At 37.7% G+C, this 19121-nt stretch overlaps 1 protein-coding gene across 1 annotated transcript in view; it reads right to left on the reverse strand.

Moving 5' to 3' along the window:
* COL5A2 (collagen type V alpha 2 chain) overlaps positions 1-18917 on the reverse strand; it is a 132561-nt gene extending 113644 nt beyond the window's left edge. The window contains exons 1-2 of the mRNA XM_069021942.1: positions 18805-18917; positions 18646-18724 (exon numbers count right to left, since the gene is read on the reverse strand). The gene's annotated coding sequence lies outside the window, so the exon portion shown is untranslated. The remainder of the gene's footprint in view (positions 1-18645; positions 18725-18804) is intronic.
* Positions 18918-19121: the final 204 nt, after the last annotated feature.

Genomic DNA, 19121 nt, shown 5'->3' on the forward strand with positions numbered 1-19121 from the left:
TAAAAATTCCTCAACTGCATCGAGATGAACATGTCATTCTGAGATGCATCATATCGCCTCAAAGGCTATGACACAGAGGCTGTTGCTGAACTGAGAGATTCCCATGGGTACTTCAAGCATTAAACCAAAGTGACTGGGCATAAAGATTACATTGCTTTAGTACAAGATTATGTACAACTGCCTAAGTTGAGAGAAAACACAGTGTGTTTTATGTGGACACTCCTTGTGCTAGGTTGCAATCCTTTAAAAATAGATTTTAAAAGAGGTCCTATTTCTCTTCAAGTTCAGGACTGCTGAGCAGGTTTGGATGGGAAAAACAATTCTGTATTTGGGTCATGGTACATTTTTCGCTACTCAAAAGTAGATTAGAAAATATTTGCATACTTGGGCCATTTCCATAACTTGCTTTATAACACTGTGCAATGGTACTTTTTCCATGCAATGGTGTTTATTCCCTAATTGCTTTCATCCTTTAGTCTCATGTTTCAGTATCTGTGCCCTGGGTCTAGGATAAAAGTATTTCAGTGTCTCCCAACACACACACACACACACACACACACACACACACACACACACAAAACACACAAAAATCAGTAGATCAGCAAGGAAAATGGGCATGGATTTTTGTTTTTCTGCCCACAGCTGTTACACTAAAAAACAGCCAACCAGGCAAAGACCAGCTTAAAAGAACAGGCCAGCAGTAGGAAAAATCAGAGCCAAGACTATTCATTACATTAGGTATACTATCATTTCTGAATGGGCAAGCTCAACATGTAAAAACAGTATTTTGGGATAATCAGCACTACTGATTATATGTCTTGAAATAGGAAAAAAACCCCTGTCCACATGCCTCTCTTTATACAAAAGTGCTCCTGTCCTCAATACTGTTCAGGGCTTCTATTGCATTTACTTTTGTAGAAGCAATTCACTTTTATTTGAGGTAGGGATGGAAGAAAACTTGGAGCCGGAAGATTCAGTGTCCAAACCCCATTAGTCAGTAATCAGATGAGGGCCATAGGCACTAAGACAGACATCTGAGACAAATATAAGTAAAAGAATAAGCAGAAAGGTACAAAATAACTACAAGGAAGAGAGACAAGAAAATGATGAAATTCATTTGTGTGCCTAAGAACATCCATGTGTCCATGTAATATTCATACTCCCAGAGCTGGAAGGAATGACCAAATTGTTGATCTCTGAGTGCATCAGTGTGCAGGGGAACAGTGCTGTGATGTGCCAGTTCTGGAGGCTGCAGTTTGTGGGTGTCCTACACAAGAGGGCTGAAGCAGAAAGCAAATTCTTAATTCCTTCTCTGAGCCAAAGTTTTAGCTCTTACCCAAGACTGTGCCTGTGTCCTGGCAGCTCTGCCATAGAGGAATGAAATGCTCTTTACATAACAATGGGAGCAGCTAACTGAGAGATAATAAGGGCACTTGAATTAAATGAAACTCCTTGAATAAACTTCTTGAGCCTCAATGCATTTCTCCAAACCCCTGGGAATACCTGATGGGGAAACATCTCCCCAGCCTGACAGGAATGTGCTACATCCCTGCTGGCAACTCCCACAGGAATGGGCAACCATAGCTGCCTTACAGGGATGTCGGTAGCGGGTGCAGAGACTCTGAGACCTCTGTGCTGCTATTGCTCCTTTCCTGCTCCAAGAGCCTACACACCAGATCCATCCAGAAAAAATGGGGTTAAGAATCAGAGAGCAGCTACACTGCCAGGAGCATGTGGGCTGCTGGCAGAAAAATAGGAGAGCAGTCAAGTTTCAGACACAGAATGTCACAGCTTTACCTGAAGTATCACTTTGTAAAAATACAGAGAGTTAAAGCTTCCCATAAAACATAAATAATGTGGTTTTCACATTAATGGTCATACTTCTCATTTCCAGAAAAGACCGAAGAACCAAAGATAAAATTAGCCTTAAATGCAAAAATTTAAATTTGCCATTATTAAAGCAAAGTAGAAATACATATATCATATTAGAATGTTTATCTGCTTGTTCAAATTTTATTTGAATTCCACAACCTCTACTTAAAAGGTTTTACTGCTTCTCTCTGAACACAAGTAACGTTTAACTTCCAGTAGTGAATTTACGGACCTTGCAGTAATGATTTATGCATCATTTCCTGCATTGCCAAGCATCTGTGGATGCTCCCGGGTGAGCAGGGAACACATAGGTTGAGAAACTGTATAAAACAAGCAACTGGCTTTTTACTTTGGAAGTCTTTCCACATTCAGCTATTTTAATGATTTTCAGTCACTGCAAGTCTAATTGATAGCAAACAAAACTCTTTCAGGCAGCCCTCAGTTTTACCTCGTGGTATCCTAGAGTGAAAGGAGAAATGCAATTTAATGATACTCTTGCCCTTTAGAACCAGTGATGAACAATCCAGCCCTGCCACCATGATATAGTTGGGTGTAATGTGGGCTGCTCTTCCATCAGCATGCCCAACTTCTGTGCAGAATTTCCCTATGGACACTTCCTTGTTATGTTTGTACCCTTGCTAGCTGTGTCACCTGAGGGGCACAAACAGGGACAGCAATTATGAAAGGCATTTCCAGGCAGAGAAATCTATCTGCCCATCATGTAAATACAAAATGTAGCAATTGTGCAATGCTGTTTTCTACACTGACATTTCACTGAATTTGTGTCCTGCTGTATATTTGCTACATGAAATAATTCTGTAAAAACAGATGTAATTTCTCTTTCTTGACAACTTATGTAATTGATTTCTAATATATAGTACTTATATTTACCTTTATATTATTTATATTTTTACAAATATTTTTCAGTAGATTTTCTTGTTCCCCAGTTATTAATTGTTAAATAGACTCTCACTTCAATCCACCTTATTTTTAACCTAGAAGCCAATTGGCTTTTCTACAGTTCTGATCTTCAAAAGAATTTGATTTGTACCCATCACTGACTGATTATGCCAAGAATTTATGCTTCCAAGGAAAACTCTGTCCAAGTTATACAGGTTAGACAAGTCTGATTCTCTGATGGAATTTTTTCCAATTTATGCTTATTGAAGAGATGCCTTTTCACATGTGCAGCCACGCGTAACAAAAGGAAACAGCTGTGTGCCATCTAACAGGAGACTCTAAATGACCAAATATTGGCATTTCAGAGCAGACAGTAGCAGTGATGCAGTCGACAAGCAGTCGTGGACCTTAAACAATATCATTTAAGACCTAGCTTGGAGGCCAATGCAAACCTGCCTGCAGACATCCTCAGGGATCACAGCTGGATTTTCACTTCAGAGAAAGCACAAACTGCCTATTCCACTTACTACTAGATGGGTTGCCAGAATTTTGACCATGCAGTTAGTGAGATGTGAAATACTACAAGACTAAGGAGAACCAAACAATTAAATGAATCACGATTGACTCATCTTTCTTGCTCCTTGTGAAGTGTTTTAAAAATTCTTTAACTTTCAGCAGTGCAGACATTAGTATTTACTTCATGAAGCTGGGAGACAGAGGGGGGAAGATGATACAACTTTATGGCTGTTCTCACAGACCTACGAATGGCCATACTAGCTTAATTAAATAGGAGTATCTCACAAAACACGCTGGAACACCGAGAAGGGTGGAGTTGAAATGTTGAAAAACATTTTTTGTAATTCCTGCAACTTTTTCTCAGGAACTAGATATGAACATTTGATCCAAATCATTAAATGTTGCAATAAATAGGAGCTAAAGAAATTAAGATAAAAATCCAGATTTTTGTTAGTTCACTTACTGGTACAATTATAGTGGAAGCATCTCTATCCAATCACAGCACAAGGAAAACAGAGCCCTATTCACTATCAGTACACCAGGATTTTATTTTGGGTTGTCCTGTGAGCTCACTACACTTTTGCAAGTCACAAACTTTATGTCTTAGTCTGCACAGTATTAAGGAAAAAATGATGGCACATTTTAAAAGATGATCTATTGAGGAGTGAGTTTTTAATATTTTAAAATAATTTATATGGAGTAGAATTCCACAATAAGAATGAGAATCAAGTGTTGATCTCTGTCTGAAATAAAATGCTCTGGAGGCTCCTTATTCCCTGCTAACTCTGATTTTCTGAGCAACACCTTTCATGCTAACACTCAGCAGACAAACGTTTTCCAGTTAATTTTTGTTCTTCTTCATGAATTCGTTTGCTTCCAAGCCCCAATCTGAATTGATCAATCTTGCCCTGTTGTATTTAAGTGCTTCTTTTAACCTGGAGATAGCTGTTTTGCCATAGTAGTTAACATTTAAAGCTCAGGCAGACATTATTTTAAAAAGACCATATAGTTTCAGCACAGGCTGCAACAATAAACCTAAGAGAAAATGTCCTCCCCACTGTTGTAAATTTCTAGTCAGACAGAAATTTCAATTACTTCTACTCAAGAAAAGTAAAATTTTGAGTTTTCTCATTTTCTACAAAACAAACAAACCAACCCCTTCCGTTTTACAAAAAAGCAATGACACAAATTAAATCTCTGTACATGTTTCTGTGCTTGCTGAAGTTTCCTGAACCACTGATGGCCTACCAGGGAATCTCAGGCTGCCGAGAAGTCCAGAGATCTCATACAGCAGCAGCACAAATTGTTGGTCATTGTATGCAAGTACAGTTCAAAGACATCCTGATCCTTATAGACAGAGTAAGGAAATATATATGATAAAATGTATTTGAATTGCATCCAAATCGAGGGCACTAGCCATTACTAATGTTGTTAACAAACATTTATAATCCAGCTGCAAGGGTTTGAAACTAACAGTAGGTGTGTGGGGCTGCCACCAAACAGCAAGTAAACAAATGAAAACAGACTGCAAAGGAGCTGGGAGGGTCTGAGGATGAAAAACTCACAGAGGTGACTGCAAACCATCTTATGATGTTACCCAAAGCTATTAGCTGTGTTTAAAGACATGCAAAAAGCATCCAAGAAAAACATGAGGATGATGAATTTAACCACTGAGCTTCCTACATGAAAAGGCTGTTTGGAAGGGTATGGGGTTTTAGTGGGTTTTGCTGGTCTTAAGTATAAATAACCAACCTAATGCCAGTTGAATGACATTTCTCTCCTACTGCTTAAACATCTCCCAGTATCCAAGATACCACTGTCATACATCTGCTTTGCAAAGCGAAGAAAAGGAATGTTAGACATTCAGATACTGGTAAGCAAAAAAAAAATAAAAATAAAAAAGGCAACTGTGTAAAACCAGATTTGCAAAGCAATAGTCCTATTTAGGCATTAGACCGTACATTCTTATTGTCCCTCTAAGTTCTGCAAAGCAAATATGACTGGAGAAAATGAAACTGGTTTTCCACTTATTTAATTTTCAAATGATTTTACAAGTGTGCCTTTTAGTCCATTAAAGAAAAATCAAAAGGAATTTTGGAAATTCCACTATACACTTGTAGTCTAATAATAAACATTCTCTATTTCAACCAGTCTGAAGTAATATCAAATGAGGGTTGGAAGCTGAGAGGAAAAAGAAAAGGCAGCTAGAAACTACCTTGTGCCAAGTGAAGAATCTGAGGCAAGTCATATGGAAATTCACAGTAATTCACAAACATCTCAATATTCCTTTTTTAACAAAACAGTAGTTCTGCATAGCAACTGGGGAATGGTAACCAGAACAGCCACTTTATATGCCCAAGGTTCCATTCAATCAAAATACTTCCTCTGGAGTACAATCAAACATTGTTGAATAGCTGTAAATCATGTAAAGATGCTGTTTTGTTTGCATTTCAGAAAAAAACAGGCCAAGTTAGTTCATTTGGGTCATAAAGATTTTTTTTCCACCTCTGTAAACATTTTTTCTAATTGCAACCCTACTTAAGAAAGACATGAGAAAATTAACTTCACAATTCAGATTTAAGTGCTCTATTTTTGAGGTACCACAGTTTCTTGGGAAGTCTGATTGCCCTGAGTTCTTAAGATTAGGCTTAAAGACGAGTGCCAGTGAGCATCTTCATTTCAGTGTACAAAAAAGCCATTATGGAGTTTCATGTGTTTTTACAATTACATGGATTAGCAGTTTTCAGTCCCCAAAATAGTTGCATCTGTCATCATTTATGTTCCTACCAAATGAGTCTGGTATTCCAGAGTGGTTAAGCTTCTCCACAACTATGTTCAAGTGAAGGAAATGAAGAAGAAAAATATGAGGAAAGAAAAACCTTATTTTGAATATGTGCAAACCCAAACTTTCTAGAATATCCTTTTTTCTTTAAGGAGCAGCTCACTCATTTTGTCTTACCTTTTTAATATGTTTTCAAGAAACAGTGCAGACGGTACTTTTTGAAATCTGCAGTTTTAGAAATGTAAACTTCTAAGATTTGTAAATATGGTTTACACTCTAGTATAAGAAAAATCAGGGCATGTAGTTATAGGACAAGGGGAGATGGATTCAAACTGAAAGAGGGCGGGTTTAACTTAGATATTAGGAAGAAATTCTTTACTGTGAGGGTGGTGAGGCCCTGGCACAGGTTACCCAGAGAAGGTGTGGATGCCCCATCCCTGAAAGCATTCAAGGTCAGGTTGGATGGGGTTTGGAGCAACCTGGTCTAGTGGAAGGTGTCCCTGCTCATAGCAGAGGAGCTGGAACAAGATGACATTTAAGTTTGCCACCAACCCAAACCATTCTATGATTCTATGAAAAAAGAAGCAATTGGAATAGGTTCTTTTCTGCCTGCCTCTTGACTTAAAAAGTAACTCCAAAATTTTAAACTAGGTATGGCAGTCATATTTCATAGCCTAATTAATAAAATACCTTTGCTGAGCAAACATGGGCAAGAGATCAATCTCATACACAGCTTTAAAAAGAAAGCTGGTATAAACTCTAAATTATGTGTCCAAAGTCTCAACAGTGATGATAAAATTCATTCAAGAGTTTGAAACCTGGACCCGAAGGGAAATACTGCACTATGACCAGAATGAAAATTTTGGAACAAACCTCTGGGCACAACCCCTTTCTCTGGAGGAGCTGGAGAGCCATGTCCTGCTGCAAGAAGGAAGCAAAGCAGGGTCACCTCCTGCCTGTCCACAAACTGGACACACTCTGCTGACTGTTTCTCCTGTGCTGCTTCTGCAGCAGACTTTTCTGGGTGCTTACAACAATTTTTCCAAAATAAGGGAGCATCTCTCCGCCTTCAATTCATCTGTCATCAAATTCCCTAAAACTGCACCTCTCTCTCCCATCTGTTTTCTTTGGATGATTACTTCTATCAGCACAGAACAACCATAAACAAATCACAGAACATTGCAGCATTAACATTTCCCATTTTTAATTCTCCATTTGGGCAAGACATTTGTGTTACAATGTTAGCTCATTGTTCTATTGGCTATTAATAAGATTGTACTCCACATAATAAAAAGTTATTGAAATCTCAAGACAGTCATGAAACCATTCAGGAGTTTGACTAAAAGTCACCTCACAAAGTGACATTTTGGTCTGGTTAATGATAGAAAAATTGTTAGCTCTGTCTCATTAAAAAAACAAATCTCTGCAGAAAAAATTGCAGAGACACAGGAAATATGTATTTTAATTTCTTTTCTGTCTCCAAAACACCTACAGAATTTTACAACAACTGTTGTGCCTAATTACCAATGCCAATAAAATAACATGACACTAAAATTATTTGTTTCAAGCTCTCTTTTGAGAACAACCTCCTCTATCCAGGCATTAATGAATTTACACTGCCTTTCCCAGCTACCATAAGGAGCTTAGTGTAGAAATTATGGATATCCTCATGTAGAGTAGAAAATGAAAAACTCTTGCTTTTCCCAAAGCCATTGTTAATGCATTTTGAAGATTTCATTTTACTCTTTGTGAACACATCTTTGCTCTCCAAGATGAAATCTCACTAGTGCCACTAAAATAAGTGCAGTTACTGATCTGCAAAATCAGCATGAGCAAGAAAGTGAGGTCTGCTAGCGCCAAGTGTTTCATATTAAACATACAATTGCTGGCAGAAAATCTAATGTCTCCAATGTTCATTTCCTTTAAGAAAGGGGCAGGATGTGACTCAACAGAAAGCATAAGTCATTTAACAGTGCACTGAAGCACTCTGTGTTTCTAGTTTGAGTCTAAAAAGCATTTGAGGAGCAAAGTAAGAACGGCTCTTAATTAAGGTATTAATAGTACCTGTCTGACAGTAAAATATTTAAATGTTGTCCATTTAAAGTGTTCTCCAATGTTTAAAAATATATAGGCTGTGAATCTTCAGTGCTCATGGACCTGCTGCCATTTTATAGTGCTAAGAAAGAACTTCCATTCACCAAACACTAAATTCTGAATTCTGCACAAACCTGTTTCAAGCCCTGCCTTTTGACAGAGTAATATATGCCAAAAACATTTGAGCAATGCTATCCTGAAAACCACTGCACTTGCTAAATATAGATCACTCTAAACTTAACACATCATGAACACATCTAAAGCTGCAACTTAAAAGTCAACTATGCAGCCATATAGCACGTGATGATAAAATTATAGGGCAAATATGACACATCATGTCTGTAGTTCCTGAGAAGAAAACTTACATATGAACAACCCTGTCTGATTCAAACAGGAAAGGATCCAGCATTCTGTGATAATTTTCAAAGTATCCTGAGTAACCTAAGTATCCTTCTCAAATGCAACCTTTATACTGTGGCATCTGATTTTTTATTTTTCTTTGTTTAGAATATTTTAGCATTGCTTCAGATAATGACTGCCTTTCACATGCATCTGAGTACCAGTTACATCATTCCAGACAAAGCCAGTAGTTGCTTGTCTGATGATTCACCATCAGCCATGGTTTTCCACTGTAAAAAATAAACACTGTAGCCAGTCAAGGGGGAAGAGGCACTTATGATAGTCTTAAAAGTAGCAGAAGTATCTAAGAACTGCAAATTTTATTCAACCTTTTCACAGTAAACATGAGGCCTGTATGCTATCATGGTGTCTGCAGCTGTCAAAGGCAACCTATTTACCTACATTGCAAAGGAGATACCAGCAACCCGAATGAATTTTTGAGGCCATGAATTTTTAAAGGTATGCTATTAAATGAATTTGCTCTATTTTATAAAAGCCACCCACCTTGTACACACCAGCTTGACTTTTCATTTCGCATAACTCTGTCAGAGATTACTTTGATTTTCTAAGTTACCAATATTATTCACCTTATTTGTGTTAAAATAAATGTCAGCTTATTTAGGTACCTCAATAAAGTAATTCTGGGGAGACAATAGGATCTACAGGTTTTGTAAAGAAGCATAAATATTTTGACTGGTAGGCTTGTGATTCAAATGTAGAGTCCAACAATGACTGAAAGTTAAATTGTGGGATGACTACATAGGTGATCTATGGTTTCAAAATTATTTTCTAGTGAACAAGTGTTATTAGTACATAAACTGTCACAACTATCCATCAAAAGATGCCCTGAAGGCTGAAACATGCTTTAAAGTTGTCTCTCTGAATTAGGGTAAGTAAATTAACAGCTTGATCTATACCTGTGTAAACTGAGTCTGTTCTCATAAAAGATAAAATTTATTTTTTAGTATTATCAACATGACATATCTCCCAAGTATTATGTCTGGTTAAACTAAAAAAAAAAAAAATCTGAGGCCTTACTGTCCTGACAGACTTTCCTTTACTTCCCAATCATTTTGCTAATATGCTGCCAAATTAAGAATTTTCCTTTCACGAAATTCACTCATTCTACATGAATATACACACTCTACACACACATATTTATACACACGTATAGAATCCATACAAACAGAATGAAGTATGAGGGCAGTATCTAACAAGGAAACAGTTACAACCTGCTGATCCCTTGAGTGTGCCTATGGCTACAACAGCTTTAGCAGTCAAAAAAATTCCACCTCTGTACCCAAGACCATCACCATGGTACCAATCATTTACAGAACTGCTCACCCGGTGATTTCCACGACAATAATTGTTCAGACAAAAGTCCTGGGGATATGAGGAATCAAACAAATGAGGGAGGGAGAAGATCCATTGAGCCCCATTGTGCCATCATCTACCAAAACACCACAGTACACAACTCCCTGAACATTCATTGCATGTGTCATGCCCTCCCATATTTTCACGTTAAGTTTTAAATGCATTAATTTTCTGCCAAGACCCTGATCCACAGCCTGCTCCATCTCACAAAACCTGGAGATTAAACTGATACATTTTAGAATTCTTTTTTTTTCATACTTTTACTCTGTGAATGTTGCTTAGAGGATAGCCCTTGTATATTTTTCCTTCCCTTCACCACAAAATTCCATTGCAGAATGTAAATTCAATCCGTGTATGCTTCACACTCATTTTACTGAACATTCAAAATAGAAACCATTCACTCAATAGTTCACCAAATCTTCTACTGCATTACAAGACTGACAGCTTCTCTGGATTTGTTGTTGAAATGTCACAACATTTTATTTATCAGCAATATGATAAAATACAAAAAAGAGCATAGATTCACATTCTCATTTATTTTCTCTAAAAATAAATTTTAGAGTCATTTAAGCCTCTTTGGCTCTTAGAAGTTTGCAAATACAAATCTCAGGAAAATTCCTTTCACTCACTTTCCTCCAGGAGTAGCTAAAGGTGTACAAATATGGGAGTGGCAAATTCCAGAGGAACTTCAAATAGACTATTCTATTTAATCATATTTATCATAAAATGGTACTAATCCTTCCTTGGGGCCATGCATTTTAAAGCTATATTTGGATACTGAGAAATTTTTGCTTGCAGGGAACACAAACTATCATTGGCCTGATTTTTAATTTAAAGTGATTTTGGAACTTGCTTGCTTCCATACCCACTCAGATGGATTCTGACATAAGCCTGAAACAACTTCATATTTCTCAGTAGGAAAAAAAAAAAAGAAATTGCTTAAGCTTCCAGGCATCTTGAGTGAGAACTCTCAGCATAATCCAAGGGTGAAATCCCATCACTGTGAAAGGCCTACTTGCATCTGATACACCCAGATTTCTAACTACTGTCCATTTTTTTGATACTGACAAGAGTTTATAAATAATTGCATTCTTCAGGAGTCTAGCAACAATTAACATAAATCTGGGGCTAGGGTACAAAAATACATACTGAATAACCCTTTTATTATCAAGGAAATACTAAATTACTATCAGCTATTTCTTATTTTTATTCTGTTGTAAAATTGATTATCAACATACAGCTATGCCAGAAGCACATATGCCAAAGAAATCCGTTTGCAAATTTGACTGCCAAAGAGCAATTGCTTTCTTAAACCTTGGGGAAATCGGAAAACAAAACCTATTGAAAACTAGAGATAAGGAACTTCATTTTCCCTCACTTAACTACAAAGACTGTAGAAGCACCAGCATGGGTTTGGTTCTATAATGGTTATGTTTCTGTTAAAATAGAAACATACATTGAAACAGTAATCTTAAATATACTTTCAGCATCAAATAAAGATGTTCATTACTTCTTTTGGAATCAGAAAATGCCTGCATATACCATGTATATAACACTAATGGTCAGGATAAATTGGCTTAAATTCTCTGGTTTGCAGACAGCAAAAATGAAAAGGCAACACAACTGTTGACTCAGGATGTTCATCATGTTTACTAACACTGCCTTATGCCACTGTCTGCAAATGTCTTTCAAATCAGGTGCCTCTGTTGAACTGCACCTCTTTTTCTCTTTTCACTAAAACAAACACTGTCCTTCCTGGGAGGCTGTTGTATAGTTTCCTTGTTATTGTCTCTTGTTCAAAGGAGCCAGTTTAGAAGAAGCAAAGCAAAGCAAAGATCCAGGGCTGGAAAAGATGCTCAGTCACATCTTGCTAAAGGCACACATCTTGCTTTCTGCATGAGAAGCAATATAAAGACTTCCTGTAGGTAAAACTACAATGACTACTTCTTTGAAGCTTGTCTTCAAAAGTCAAAGTCTGCTGCAAAACCTAAATCCTACTCTGGGATGGAGAGAGAAGTTTCCCTCCTTCCAGTATCCTGTCTGAGAGATGCCAGGCCTTCTCTGCCTTCCCTCACAGAGATTCCCAACTCCTATATAGTAGTACTTCATTTTGCACTTGATACTTCTAGACGTTGTTACAAAAGAAATTTCCGCCAATTTCCTCTTCAGTATTGAACTCGATAGAGAGTTAAAAATTTCTCTAAAGCCAAAATCCTGCTCAAAGATGAGGGGGGGAAAAAAAGAAGAAAATAATTCAGCATTTCAGAGAATTTGATGGGGGTCAAACATCCATGCCATGTAACACCCAACAGTGAGAAGCTGCTGCGTTATCATAATAACAAGATTATTTAGATATGTGCATGAAGACACTTAAACTGTGCATACTGCATGTACTTGTGCACAGGAGAGAGCCTGCAGTGGCTGGATGCTTTATTTAGGCAAGAGTTACCCATCTGTAACCGCAGGAGGGAGTTGGCAGATGGAGCTCTGGAGTTCCCTGCTGGAATCCGGCCAGGGCAGTGCCGTAACCAGCTCCTCTCTTCTGAAAAGCAGACGGAGACCTTGCATGTCATACGCTAAAGCTGTTAGAGAGCACTGAGAACCAGAGACTGATTTCCTCTGCTTTGTTCTTTGCAGATCTATTAGTACCTGATGGAGGTATGTGGAAAACTCCCACGTCTCTAAGACAACAGCTTCATATACTGCTTCTGTACAAGTATGAAGAACAGTAAGGACATAATGCAGTTTTGATTCCAGTTTTTAGACCAGAATAACCTAAAAATCTTTTCACAACCATATGGCAATTCTCATTACTACTTTCAAATAACAAAAATCACACTGAATTAATGTTTTGTTAAAACTCTAAAGAATCTTAATTCTAAAATGCTTGCACTTCTAATCTTACAAACTAACATAAAATAAAAATCAAAATTGAAGGTGCAATATATTTTTTTCCTGATTAAATATCCTCCACCAAGTGGTTTAGTGGTATATAAAGAAAGAGGAATAGCTAGTACATAAAGCAGGAAACATTTCATTAAAGGAAAGCACTTTGAAGTTCACTCAGGCTTTGTTCTTTTACGGCTTTGCTCATGTGCATCCCTAAGCAGGGAGCACAGACACAGGCGACATGGTTTCCTTGTTATCCTGCCTTTTCATGGGCATGTTACTCAAGGGAAGGGATATTTAGCCTGGTTTCCAGACAGAGAGCACTTCTCGGCAAATTCCAGTCGTAGCCAAAGCATAGCATAACTGTTGCCACCTCTACTGCTCAGACACATCTTCTGTTTCACACAGAAGCTATTTGGAAAAGATGAGAGAATTTTCAGTAGGAGCAGGGAACTTTTTTTCATTCGTTGGAGACTAAACACAGACTTTTTTGGAACTCAGCTTTGACACTGGATGAAAGTAATAGCTGCAATCATAAAGCTGAGCTATTCTTTCAGCTCACATGGAAAACTTGTACAAAGTAAATGGCTATTTCATGAGCTTCTCAGATTGGAGCAAAAGGCATGTCATGAGTGGGTGTTAGCCTGGAGAAAGTGCTCGCTTTCTCCTTTAGCTGCTAAGCAGAGCTTATGCAATAAGATACACTCCTCCAAAAATGTATGTTTTCCTGCTCATAGAACCTGAAACCTCTGACTTGCTCTAACATACTGTGGTTTTGTGCCTTCTGCTTTTCAGCCAGAGAAGACAATCTACCCAATCACATAGAAAAAACAACATCTCAATGGAGAAAGATGTCCTCCTCAATGTAGATTATCCAGACATGCAGTAAACTTCTCTTCATCCAAGCCCTCTCCGTGCTGCACTGTCTGGAGCACTTGCACTGCCTGCAGCTCCCCTTCCCCACACTGGCCCTGGAGGAACACCCTGCCGGCCTCAGCCACCTTGCATTTATTGGGACACCAGCCATTCTTCTTCTCAGCTCAGTAACACTGCAATTCATGATTTTTTAAGGAAAAAGGAATAGAAAAAGCTGTACATTAAAGTCCAAAATATACTGAAAAAGAGAAATAAGCCATAGCTCATTGACCACAAAGACAAACTACTTGGCTTGAGATAACTGCTGAGGCAGCAGCCTCAGCTGCCTGGGGCAACTGGAATATTCAGCAATCATCTCCTCAGCTGGCACAGTTCACACAGAATTTTAAGAAACACAAACCAACAGTTCACTTTTCTTTTAAAGCTACAAGGGAAATTGCAGTGGACTTCAATTCAGGAGCAGCTCAGACAACATGAAGCTAAGAATAATAATCTTATCAGCTACTTCCAGGCAAGACACATCTTTTACTTATATTAAAAATGCAAGTGAGAAATCAAAGTTTTAGAGCAAAGTCCTTTCAGTGTTGTTACAAGAAGTGACATCCCTGGGCACAGATAAAAATTTGCAGCCTGAGCTGACCACAAACTGCTTGCAGACACTGTTTTACACACCTACCTGTAATGTCCCTTTTATGAATGCAGTTATAGATAAACAGCAAGGCATTTCCAACTTACATAAAAGCTCTCTCTAAAGAAAGTGCTCTTGGGACAGTGTTTGTTAACACTTTAAATCCAAATATTTTCCAGACTGCAAACACAGTTAATATTAATGAAAAATGTACCTAAAGCATGAAACACACGTGTATTTCAATTCTATGCCTATATGTAAATATGATATCTATTTATATAATGTTTAGTAAAAACCCACAAATATTTAGGACATTTAATCTGCAGTATGCTACTTGGATGAATAATCTATCCTCACATCCTTGGAATACCAGTATATCTGAGTTTATAATATCTTAACTTTATGTCCTTCTTGGCTTGTCTACTGCTAGATCACATCACTGTATGTAACTTGTCAACACCTACATGTCTACAGTCACCAAAGGGTTAAGTCTGATGGAGCAGAAAATATTTTACAAATCAGAAAGCCTTTATAGTGTGCTGTTCATGTTGCAGGGACTCTTCAAATTGCTTCCAAACAGTGCTATTTTTATAATGCCATCACAAAAGCAAATCCTATCCTACCCATTCACAACTTCAGTGCAGCTTTAGATGAAAACTGGATGTGTCATAAATCAATCTTTGCCCAAACTGTTGAACAAAAACTCAGATACAACTTCAGATAAAGCATTAAGGAGGTCAGGACAGGAATCGTCAAAGTCCTCTCCAGCCCTCCTTTTTAAACTCCACTCTTGCTGTCTGTGGGAACTGTTCATCCTAATTCCTGGAGGGTTTTGGTTTTCTTTTTTTTCCTCAGTAAGTTAATTAGAACATGAGCAGCCGTTCACAAACAAAACCAAGAAGTACTGACTGCTACCAGAGGCTGAGGAGCGAAAGGGAAGAGTAGCAAGAGAGGACCAGGAAGGCAGACACTGCAAATGTTTTTGCTGTTCCTGGTACGGTTCCTTCCTTACTGTTTCACTTGGTCTGACATGACTGAATTTTTCTACTGCTTTTCTGAAGCAATATTCCAGACCTGCATGGGGCCTTGAAGTTTCCCCTCTGTCAGTAACATACAGCACTTCTGCACAGCAATAACCTGGAACTACTGCCAATACCCAGCAGAAGGAGAGTCATACCTACAGTATTAATTTCTCCCATATAGTTTTCTCTGAATAATTCATAGACAGGTCTTTGTCTTTCATACCCAAGCGATGCTCCATCAGCTTTTTACAAACTGAGGGAAAGGTGTCCTTTTACTCCTCTCTAGAGTATCTATGGAAATATGAGCCAGGGCAAAGTGCCAGAAATCAGGAAACCCTGAGTCCACTGCCCATATGGGTTTTCGATGCGTTACATCAAAGGCACTTAATTCACAGCTTAACTCTGAGAGTTAGATTACTAATACATAGAATATAAGAAGGGAATTAGAGTAATTTACAAGTGCCTTTTTAAAATTTTTCTTCCAATTACTGTAAAATTAGTTGTCAGCAAATGTCACCCAGTAAGCAATAAGCACCTCAAGGTGACAACAGTTCCCATACCACTGCCAAGAAGGGGCCTGGGGGAGGCACTGCTTCTTTGGGATTTGGCATTGTGTTCACTACTGCATTCCCCTCTCCGCCCTTCTAATTTTGCACTATTCTTGTCCTACAGGCATGGAGTATTTATAAAACTTTTTCACCCCAAAAATACACTCTAGAACATCTATTAAATTTCACTTCTCCAAGGATGTTCAGGGAAATAGTCTGGTCACAGTTTAACCCACTGTGAAAACAAACCCCTTAATAACAGGCAAAATTTTTGGTTTTTCAGCTTAATCTAAAAGAGCAATTGGACTGCAGAGTTTTAGGAAGTACATTCTGTTGACTTATACATTTATTAAACTGGGGAACTCATGATTCAGCCACTGTGAGTTTTCACGTTCACATTAAAAATAGCATATCATGGGTTTACAACAATATAGAACCACAGGTTTGAGTTGGTTTTGGGTTGGGTTTTTTTGCGGGGTGTGGGGTGCATGCATTTACTTCTTTATAAAAACTATAGAACACCAAAATCAGCATTTCAGTTGGTTTGGAATTTTGTTGTTGCTAGAGGTTTTTTTTTGGCTGTTCCTCTCTTTACAAGTTCTCTCATAATTTTTCATCAATGTAATTATTAAAACAGTGTTAGATCCTTCACCACAATTTATTATTCATTTTCACATACAGTGCTTTTAGAAGCCACAAATGAAGCTGCTTTCTGAATGTTCCAGTCATTGCACAAGCTTGCAGGGAGCCATGCAGCCCTTTCCCAATACTCAGATGTACTCTGGGAAGTTTTCAAAGAATAGGAGTCCAATGTTCCACTACAGCTGAATTTGAATGGGAATACCTCACTATACAGCTGTGAAAATCTTCCTCATAAAACTCAGTAGAATTTAGAAGTGCTTTAGAAATAAGTCACCTAGTTAAAAACGCAAAACCTTATTTATTTTAGAATAAAATTTCCCAAAACCAAAAAACCATGTTTTTCAATAAAATGTTATGTGAGAGAATGTGAAAATTATAGTCTAACAAATATGGAGGAAATGGTTGTACAAAAAAAAAACCCAATTCTTTTTTAGAGAGATAACAAAGTTTTTCTTCTCCTTTCCCATGTATCATTTGGTCTTAAACTCTGATGTCTCCCTTTTAACAAGCCTCTTCTCTTTTCTCTTCTGCTACATAACTTAGTAAAGAATCCAAACCACCTGATGAGAATCACAGCTAAGAAAAAACCCCACACATCTGTGCAGCATGGAAAAGCATCAGTCCCACAGTGACTTACTGCAATGCTTTAAGTGCCTGTTAAATTAAAATTCCTATGAGAGGAGAGAGGGAACAAAAGCACAGGAATTCAAGCTTTATGAGCATAAAGTTTAGATTTTTTGCTCAATTTTATAGAAATACAGAACAAATTCATAGAATTTTAACTCTACAAGTTTTCTAGCAGGCAGAAGTTGCAAGGACTACATTACTATGACTGATGTTACAAACGAGACTCCTTCATTCTGCCAATTTTAAATTGCAGTTTTTGTGGAAGCTGTAAGAACCATGTACCAAAACCAGGATTCAGTGAAGCACCTGGGTTCAAGTGTAGTTGCTACCATTCTTTAATCATTCCAGGGAGCATCTCTGTCACAAAGCCAGGAAGCCAAAGAAGAATTCAAGATGTTAAGAAAACAGACTTCAAAGGCTAATGCAAACAATTTGTGCAAGCTTTACTGTTTTCAGAATTATTAAAACACAACCATTTTTAGATACTGCTCATATAAAATGCCCAATTATATCTTTATGACTTACAAAACTCTATATAAACAGGTATGTTGTTTTGATCCAAAATATCACACCTGTAAAATCATTTTGTTGGGTAAACGCAGTTCAGTAACACCACACAGGCCTGCACAAAGAAACTCAAAGAGGCATTTTAGATCACCCTTTGAAAATCTGGTCACATTTTTTGTGCCACAAATGCTGGCACATACAAAAAAATTGTTACTAGTTACTGATTTTATAGTTTTTACCACCGATTCCTTAGTGTTCTAAATACTGGCTGATTTACCAGCCCCAGAGGCACAGGGAATTTACCTGTGGGCTTTTGTGTGTCACATCTCTAATTCAAAAACTTCAGGAGTTGGCCTGCAAGACCCTGTTCTCAAAAATTTTAACAGAAAACAATGAAAATTTCCCTCCTCAAGATTTATCACAACAGTAACTGACATCTCTGAAGAGTTCTGTTGGTTCAAGTAAAGATAGACCAGGTCAGAACTGATATTTTCAGTTACCTTGCCTTGGTGGCAACACCACCCACATTCCTCTAGATTTCTGGAATCTAGAGGATTTGGTAATTTTTACCAAGTGGTCCCGTCCTATCACATAAGTAGAAATCCCAAAAAAAAAAAAAAAAAAAAAAAAAAAAAAAAAAAAAGTAGAATTTTGCAGCAAAGCTCTTTATGGTTATTTCAGAAAGATAAAAGGAAACGTTTTAGCAATTTCTATTACTGCTCTAATTAATACCTACAAATTTTCATTTTTGTCTATACATGCAGGCAAGATTTGAAATGGCAGATACTCTGTCACATATAAGCTCTATGAGGGCAAACATCTCAAAAATCAGGTTAACAGATATATATACTCAGGTGGTAGGTTTTTGGATTTTTTGAGGGGGGGGGGTTGGTGTAGAATTTTGGTTTGATGGGGTTTTTTGTTGTTGTTGTTTTTAAAGCAAGCAAAGTACATAAGCAATGAAGCTACCTTAATCACTTCTCAGGAACACAAAGAGATCAACTCCTCCACTTGACTGTTGATCCATTTTGTTCTTTCATTTAAGGGGCTGCACATTTAGAAGTCCAGGTCAGAAACAGCACATTCAAGGGTTACTTCCTCAAGCTCTTAGTGAAGGCTACAATTCACCTATCCTGAACCTCCAGCTGACACAGCTGTGTACTACTGGAGAAGGTTTCTTCTGACTGCTGGTGGAAAAGCTCCTACACTGCCTGGCACACTTTTTCAACTCCACCTAGTACCACCTGGTTTGTGAGTTAACCTCTTCGCAACCTGGATGATTCACAGCTGTCACTAAGATTTCTTTTTGCTAACAAGTGAGCACCTATTTCTTGGCTGCTGTGAGAAATAATCACAGAAATGTAATCAGTTGCAAATGCAAAGCCAGCTTTTTAATTAACATTTTGCTATAATTGGTTGCTATACCTTTTCAAAGCTGTCTTTTC

The sequence above is a fragment of the Aphelocoma coerulescens genome, chromosome 7 (genome assembly GCF_041296385.1).
Source record: "Aphelocoma coerulescens isolate FSJ_1873_10779 chromosome 7, UR_Acoe_1.0, whole genome shotgun sequence".
Classification (NCBI taxonomy): Eukaryota; Metazoa; Chordata; class Aves; order Passeriformes; family Corvidae; genus Aphelocoma; species Aphelocoma coerulescens.